The sequence below is a fragment of the Saccostrea echinata genome, unplaced genomic scaffold (assembly GCF_033153115.1).
Source record: "Saccostrea echinata isolate AGI-Se365-2 ecotype Australia unplaced genomic scaffold, CSIRO_AGI_Sech_v1 ptg000036l, whole genome shotgun sequence".
In the NCBI taxonomy this organism is placed as follows: Eukaryota; Metazoa; Mollusca; class Bivalvia; order Ostreida; family Ostreidae; genus Saccostrea; species Saccostrea echinata.
This window is the reverse complement of record NW_026889785.1, coordinates 6,466,120-6,474,823: the sequence shown is the minus strand read 5'-3', so window position 1 is coordinate 6,474,823 and position 8,704 is coordinate 6,466,120. Positions and strand designations below refer to the sequence as shown.

At 36.1% G+C, this 8,704-nt stretch overlaps 1 pseudogene; it reads left to right on the top strand.

Annotated features, from left to right (window-relative positions):
- Nucleotides 1-1,820: 1,820 nt before the first annotated feature.
- LOC133199939 (uncharacterized) lies at nt 1,821-4,034 on the top strand (annotated as a pseudogene).
- The last annotated feature ends 4,670 nt before the right edge of the window (nt 4,035-8,704 follow it).

The window sequence follows — 8,704 nt, the reverse complement described above, 5'->3', positions numbered from 1 at the left end:
AAAATGAGCTGAAAGTCGGAGAAAAGCTGTATTTATACAGTGTATGACGTCACAATGCCTAGGTAGCTCGCTGATCCAAGACTAAGTATTGAGACGTACACAGTACGTACAAAAGGGTATATAAAGCAGAGCTGGAAATTTTAGGATCAGTCTTAGTGGGCATTTGTTACTAGACAGACGTAAAAATATGGCAGAGGAAAAGTCCATGAATTCACCTCCACTCATACCAGAGACACAGGATAGTATTGAAGGAAATGAAAGAAGTTTGATATGCGATATCTTAGATCAAATGACCATGATATTGCAGGAAATTGATAATAATATAGGTCTGTTTAGAGAAGTGGTGATTCATGAGCTTCGTGAGTTTAGAGAAGAGATGAGGAATGAGATTCGTAATCTAGGAATGGAGAACAAGAGGAAACTTCCTACTACCCAGACGGAGAAGACCCTGAAACTCCAGAAGAAAAAGTAAATATGTACATTACTTTGAATAAATCATCTTACACACTTTTTGACTGTGTTATTGTTTTTTCCGTTTTCAGAAAATAGAGCTCTGTGTGAATGACACACATGACGTCACAATGGTATACTTGAATCCATGCCAAGATTGTGTGTATTGCCTAGACCTGACTCAGCACAAAACGTAGATCAAACGTAGACCCCCCCTTTTTTTTTCTTGGGTTTTTCCAGGGTGTATACTAGATTGAACCGGTCATCTGGGGCCCAAAAAAAGTGTACTCAGTTGACCCGCCTATCCAGGATCTGGGGGGACAAAAAGTGCACTCAGTTGACCCGCCCCTCCAGGCTTCTTATACTACTTACATATTCAACAGAGCCCCACCCTAGCACCAGAACCCCTGACCCTGGGGCCATAAATTTCACAATTTAGGTAGAGGGCTCAATGCTTATTACATTCATGCCAACAGTTTGCCTGCTTGATGCCCAGGAGTTAAGAAAAAGATTTTTAAAGATTGCATTAATTCTGATGGTTTTAGCCCCACCCCTCAGGCCCCAGGGGGGTAGGGGTCATGAATTTCACAATTTTTACTCCCCTTCACATATAGATGCTATGTGCCAAATTTGGTTGAATTTGGTTCAGTGGTTCCAGAGAAGAAGCTGAAAATGTTCAAATGTTAACGCACGACGGACGACGCACGCCGACGGACGAAAACAGATAGCGATAGGTCACCTGAGTAAACTCAGGTGACCTAAAAAAGAAACATTCCAGTTCAGATGTAATCTGTATATTAGAACTTCCAGTCCTTCTGAAGTGTTGCTCTACACCCTCCCCAACAGTAAGCCATTGTCGACACCAAAGTCTGCATTTCCAACGCAGGGCTTAGGAATTAGAAGAGCTCCTTTAGAGTCACCTATGACTCCAGAAAGTAAAAATGGAGAAGTAATGATTCCTGGAATTTTTTTTAAAGTTCATATTAGTTCACAATTAAATATTTTAGTCTTTTTTGGTTTAAGAACCAAATTGCATAGTGGCAGGGAGATATGACAATTTTGAATAATTGGTTTGATCTGGAATACATAAAAAAATGAAATTAAGAGGCATGTTAGCTTCTATGAAAATTTAAACTGCGTGCTCTTATGAAATCTAAGGATAGGCACAGCATTTAAAATGTGAAAAATGGATATACATACTTCCATATAAATTATACTTCCTGCATAATTTCACCTTCATATGCAGCTTTATTTTGATATCTGTTGATGCCGTATTTCCATCTCTGCACAAGATATCAGGCAGTAAATCTTCTTTCAGTGAATGATTAAAATATAACATAATTCATCGTCGGAAACCCACGGCTGATTACGCTTCGTTCCTCTCTCCATCACCCGTGGGTCCATTCATACCAATTCGCTCGTTCTCATGAATAATTAATGAGGCGATTTAATTGGTCGCTCAAGGTACACCTAAAGCGATATTGTCCAATCAGCAAGTCCCTTTCAAAGCACTTTCGCTTTATACTTCAAAATGGCGTCAATTGATCAAGTGGCTAGCGAACGATTTGGAATAAGCAAATTAAAGACATTTCAGAAAGATACACTAGAAAAGCTACTTGAAGGAAGGGATGTATATTTGTCTATGAAGACAGGGGGTGGGAAGAGCTTATGTTATCAAGCTTTTCAAGTGTTGTGGACTGAAAAACACCGCCTTCCCTGCAATGTGTTAGTGATATCCCCTCTTATTTCAATAATGAAAGAACAATGCGAGTTTTTGCAGTCACTTGGATTTACTGCAACATATATCGGTAGAAACTCAGAAGAAGATGCACAGATAGCAGATGAGACGTTTCAGTTTTTATTTACCTCTCCGGAAGCGATATTGTCTGTTACTAAGTGGCGAGAAATGGTGACCAGAAGCCAACACTTCAGTTTGATTGTTATAGACGAGGTCCACACTGTTTTACGATGGTATGTATCTGCGATAGTATAAAAACTAATGATTCTGTCCTACTTTATAGCTTCAAGGCCTAACCAGATAATACACTGAGTAAAAAATATATGTACATGAAATTTACTTTGAAAAAAAATGACTCAGGCTGCAGTATCACTTTTAATTGAGATTACTTTTCACTTGGATATTAATTTTAGTGTTCAGTTCACTTGCATGATGATGATAGCAGGTGTATTACTGTTAATATGCATTGTGCCAATTCTGAATATGGAAATAACTATTGTTATTTCCTATATAGCTTGTAACACAAGCTTTAATAAATTCATTGGTTACAAAGTTGGGTGTAAATTTCTGTACACCTGACTTGAGTCGGGGGTAAATAACATGACATCAAAGTGCATATAGTTTCTCTCTAATCATGATTATAAAAAGCAAATAACATGACTTCACAATGCATTGTAGCATGTAGTAAATCTATGAATAGCTTAAAACACAGTTGATTGGACTTGTGTTTACAAAGAATTTATTTGGTTACATAGGAAATCAATTCATTATTCAAAGGTGTACAGGGATTTACCCCGGGTTGTATTCCATACACCCTTCGGCCTCAGGGTGTATGGAATAAAACCCAGGGTAAATTCCTGTACACCCTTGATTGAACCTGGATAAGTAATATTCTCATCAGCTTTTAAGAAATAAGACTCTTAGACTTGCAAAATCATCAGGTGTAAATGTTCAATTGTTTAATTGCAGGGGTGAAAGTGGTACCAGAGGGGATGAACCTTTCAGAGTCTGGTATGAAAAAATTGGAGAAGTACGATCACTGATACAGTGTCCTATTTTACTAATAACTGCAACTGCTAACAAGGCTGCTAGAGCTGACCTAAAGAAAAAGTTTGCCATGAATAATTGTTATGAAATGATTGACGATCCTGATCGAAACAATATAAAATTATTTGTGAAAAAGGTCAAAAGTACTGTACCATTACCAGATTTATTTTTCTTTTCAATAAAATTATTAAGGGAAAAGGGAACACTTTGTGAACGTTTTATTATTTTTTGCCCTTCTATCAAGTTATGTGGTGATGTTTTTAGTGCATTTAGGATGGAAAAATCTCAGAACATTGATATGTATCATTAAAAAAAAAATGAAACTGTAAAAGAAAATATAAAACAAGACATGCAGGATGCAAATGGCAAAATAAGAGTGTTGATAGCAACAAGTGCTGCAGGGATGGGGGTAAATTTTAAAGGTGTAAACAATGTAATTCATTTTGGTCCACCAAAAGATATGGATTCTTTTGTGCAGCAATTAGGTAGAGCAGGGAGAGATGGCTCACAAACAGCAATGGCCTTATTACTTTACAATTCAAGACAATGCAGAAATTTGGATGATGATATGAAAAGGTACATTGGCAACACAGATACTTGCAGGAGGGAAGTTATGCTGTCTGCATATAACTATAATCCAGAAGAAGATAGAGTGAAACATTTATGTTGTGACATATGTAGTGCTAGTTGCTTATGTGGTGAAGGAAATTGTAAAGACTATGAACACTCATGCATTTTTGAGGAACATGGAACATCTGATTCTGATCTCAATAGTGAAAGTGACACCGATTCTTTTTAATGATAACCATTTGATGAACACTTTACTAATAACCATATTTGTTGCGTTATTCATCTTTACAAGATATGCCAATTTTTGACCAGTTATTTTGATACTGTAATTCTGGACTACAGCATTTCAATGTAACCCTTGGTACCTGTCAAGGAAAATGTCAGATGACTGTCTTGTGTATTTCTGTAATTGATACCAAATATTAATGAAAGGAGAAAAATGTTTGATCTTGTTCCTTCTGTATTTTTTTAACTGAATCTACTAAGTCAAATTTTTTTAAAATATGGGATTTTTTTTTTTTTTTTTTTTTTTTTTTTTTACCAGATTATGCTAACATGAAAGATAATTGCCTGAACATGCAGGAAAATATATGTTGACATGCAACAAAAGTCATATTTAATTTCTGATAATAATTACTAACTTTAAACCATACATGACTTTTACATTCTTTTGAAAGTGTATGGTGACATTTTATTTAACTATGTAAACATGCAACTAAGTTGTGTCAACAATCGAGATGATTATTTTGAAATGCACGTTTTTCGTGCTACTTTATTTACCATTAACAAAAATAAACCTGTTTGTAAGCATATTTACAATGCATATAATTTTCTTAATATTAACATAATTAAGTCACATGCTAAGACATATGTTGTATGCCACCATAATTTTCCTGCATGCCAATATAGTGGTAGAAAAAAAATTCTATTACAGGAAAAAGTCTTTACAATTCAGCTTGTTTTATTGCATCACAATCAAGGCATAAATTTTGTCAGTTGTCAGGAACTCTTGCTCAAGAATAATGTCACAAAAATTGCACTTACAAGTTAACGTAATACTTCTTAGTCTCATATCATATGTATCATGATTTACTCTGTGAACACATTTCATAAGCAATCAAACAGAAATATTTATTATTTCATGTACATATTGGCAATTTCTTTCTGTTTAATTATCCACTCATGTAAATCTACAGACTCAATACACTTGATTGTATCTTTAAACTTACTGAAACTTGACCAAGTGATGTCTTTGACAGAGCCTTTAGATCTTAGGAAGTTTATAACGGTCACGATGTCCTTTGTCTTATCAACCACTGGTCGACTGCTTTTGGATCGTGCTGTTTTTGTTGTTGACATAAGACCATCTTTTATAGCATCAATGACCTGTGTTGTCATACAGATTTGTTTTGCTGACTTGAAAGACTTGTTAGAACCCTGTGTGTTCAATTGGCTCTTAATATTGTGAACTTGAATTTCAACACAGTTGTCATAGGGAATGCTCTGTCCAATTCCACCTTGTAAGTTTACAGTCATATTCCATTTGTATTCGAAACTCTGCTCAGGACTTAAAAGATACATGTTACACAGAATTCTAAAGAGCCAGATTTTGTACTTGGAGTGCCTCAGTCCCGCTGCATACAACCACTCAAAATAGCACGTTTCGTATGATTCTGTCTCCATCCCCCATTAGATACGAGTCATATGTGTCTCTGTATAGTAGTGACAAGAACAGAAATGTCTGTGTCGGATTGTTATCATCTGATCTTCCCTGAGGTACATGAAACTTCCAATGATGTTTCTTTTCCAGATGTTTTTTAAGCCAGCCTCTCTTATGATATTGTTTCCCACATACTGCGCATAAATAGAAATAATCAGACTTCATGGCATTAAGGTTATTTGTATCACCATCCAGAGCTGCTATGTCATCAACTATATGCTGAAAGGAAACTTTGTTTATTTTCAGTTCCGTGATAACTTTCTCTGCTGCATCCACAAGCCACTTATTTTTCTGGCTGTCAGACATTAACGAAAACAAAGGTATCGGATTAGGAGTAGAATTCAAATCCTCCATTTGCATGATATCTAGAAATGCTGCCAAAATGTAGGAGTCTGTGATGTCTGCTATGAAGTCATGGTGTGCTCTAAATTAAAAAAAAATATTGCAAATATAATATGAAATAGAAGGCACTAACAATTTCCATCTATTTTTTATGGGAAAGGGGGGGGGGGGCATTTTTATGATTCTGATCAAATATTGTGGTAATACAGGTACAATACATCTTCTCAAATAAATTGTCCTGACAATTGATATTATTGATATATTATTTTTGATCAAGTAAAAGGGATTATCATATCCAGTAAACATAAGTACACTGTACAAAATATGACAAGTAGCACATAATACCTGTAGCTTGAAATGACTTCTTCAGGCCCAGAAACATTTCGTCTGTTTATCAGATTCCGCAACTGGTATAAAGACCCTCTATCTACACTGCTTTTCTCTTTGTAGAAGAGCTGATATATACCCTGCACAAAGAAAATTGAACACAGTTATCAATTCAGGATTTGAACATGTACATTACAGTTTCAAGCACATTGTAATGATGCATACAGTTCATTATGTATAGAAAAAAAAACAAGAAGTCTGCTCACTAGTAATACCCCCGCTCTGATCTGAATGTTCCCTCATGTTGACATCAAATTTGCACAACAAGAGGCCCATGAGCCACAACACTCACCTGAAGTAATGTAAAATTTGAACCCCCCCTTTGTGGCCCCATCCTACCCCCGGGGGTCATGATTTTAACAAAGTTGAATCTACACTATGTAATGAAGGTTTCGCATAAGTTTTAACCTTAATGGTTCTTGAGAAGACACCAAATTTTCACCAATTTTTAATTATCTCCCCTTGTAAGAGGGCGTGGCCCTTTATTTGAATAAACTTGAACCCCCTTCACCCAAGGATGCTTTGTGGCAAGTTTGGTTGAAATTGGCCCAGTGGTGGAGAAGAAGTCGAAAATGTGAAAAGTTTACAGACAGGTGGATGGACTACAGACAAAATGTGATCAGAAAAGCTCACTTGAGCTTTCAGTTCAGGTGAACTAAAAATGAATCCCACCATATGGCAAGGCTAAAGAAAGAATGTACTAAAATGTCAATCACCTGCGATGAGTAGTTGCTGAGAAAACTGCGACAAAAATTTGTTACGGACAGACACACAGAACAGACACGTAAGGGTAAAATAGTATACCCCCGTCTCCTTCAAAGCAGGGATATAATTACAATGGCATTAATGGTGACCTGAGCAAAATGCAATAACAAAATTCTGCTGGCAAAATTGTTCAACCAATGATTCTATATTTGATATCTTTTTAAAAGTTTTACACTAAAACCTCGAAAACTACATACTGCATATAGCCAATGTCAAGACTTGAGCCCCTGGATCAGGGGTCATAATTTTCACATTATTTAACTGATCAAAATGCCAGTACTAAATATATGAGAATCTCAAGCAATGCAAGTAGTAATGTTGTAAACTCTCACATGCAGCTTGAAATAATGATGAAAACTAACAGAAAGAAATTGAAAACAAACTAGTTGTAAGAAATGGGTTTGGTTAGTTGGTACATTGTCAGAAGCTCTTAATTTTTCAGATGCTTCAGTTTCCTATTCAAAGTTAGTTTCTGACAATGTACTAGTCAATGTTTGAATAAATTAACATTAATTCTGTTATCATAAACCAAAGGACAAGAAAACTCACTTTTATGAAACACCAACTGTTATTATAAACAAAACTCCAAACTGTCAACTCCCAATTGTTGATATATTATACCAGAAGGAAGTTCATTTCTCTATGTAGACCCTCTGGTCTGTGTATAACACCTAACAGGGACTCGTACTCAGAGGGGCTGTTCTGCATTGCTTCTTGGGCACTAAATGCCCTTTCGTTCGTCAAGACGTCCCCACCAAAATTTACCTTTTCCAAAACATTCTTGTCAGGATTATCCCTAACATGCGGAACAGCAAGTTGATGAACTTTTTGAAGAATTTCTATCATACCCTGTGAGCTATTCTCACTGGCCTCTATTAAATCACAGTTCAGAAAAACAGATTTCTTTCTCACCTGGTCCATGTACATGTGCTAAATATGCTTGGGAAAACTTGTTATATGTAACTGTAGGTATGGAACATAATGCATGAGTACACTAGCTACATGAAATTTGAAACTTGACATTAAAGAATTCAGTTGTTCACTTGATGGGATCCAGTTTACAGTATTCAATGCTGCAAAATCCACAAGTGGTTCAAAGGGGACTTTAGATTCCTCAAAAGTGATTTGTTTCTCTTTAACCAAAACTAGAAACCAGTGTAAACTTTTCCTTTGGTTTTGCAAGCTCATTTTAGAAGGGGTAATTGTAATATCTAGATTGTCACCTAGTATTTCAATTGGTCGCTGCTTTTTGTCAACTGCACCTGTATCCATTTCGTTCTCTGCACCATTTTCATTTCTCATCATATGCTTCCTTTCAACCTCCTCTACATAGGAAGTCATCAATGAATGTATCTGATTTTCTTGCTGCTTCACAAGCTCCTTTGTTTTCTTATGTAGACTTGTAGGGGAAATTGCTATTCCCAGGTCATGAATAATATTCATTCCCTGAAATTCAAATGAAGTTTATCTTAACTTACATTGTTAATTCAATTCCTTTAACTTATAAATCCTGCATATGCAAACCCAAACTCTAATGTGAATGCAAGAAGGTAGCATTTTCATGGCCGTAGGAACTGGGGAGGGCCCCCCCCCCCCCAATTATTTTGCCCATACATAGATTTAATACTATAGAAAACATATATGCTATATGCTCGTGCCCCCTCAATAAAAACGTCTGATGACTT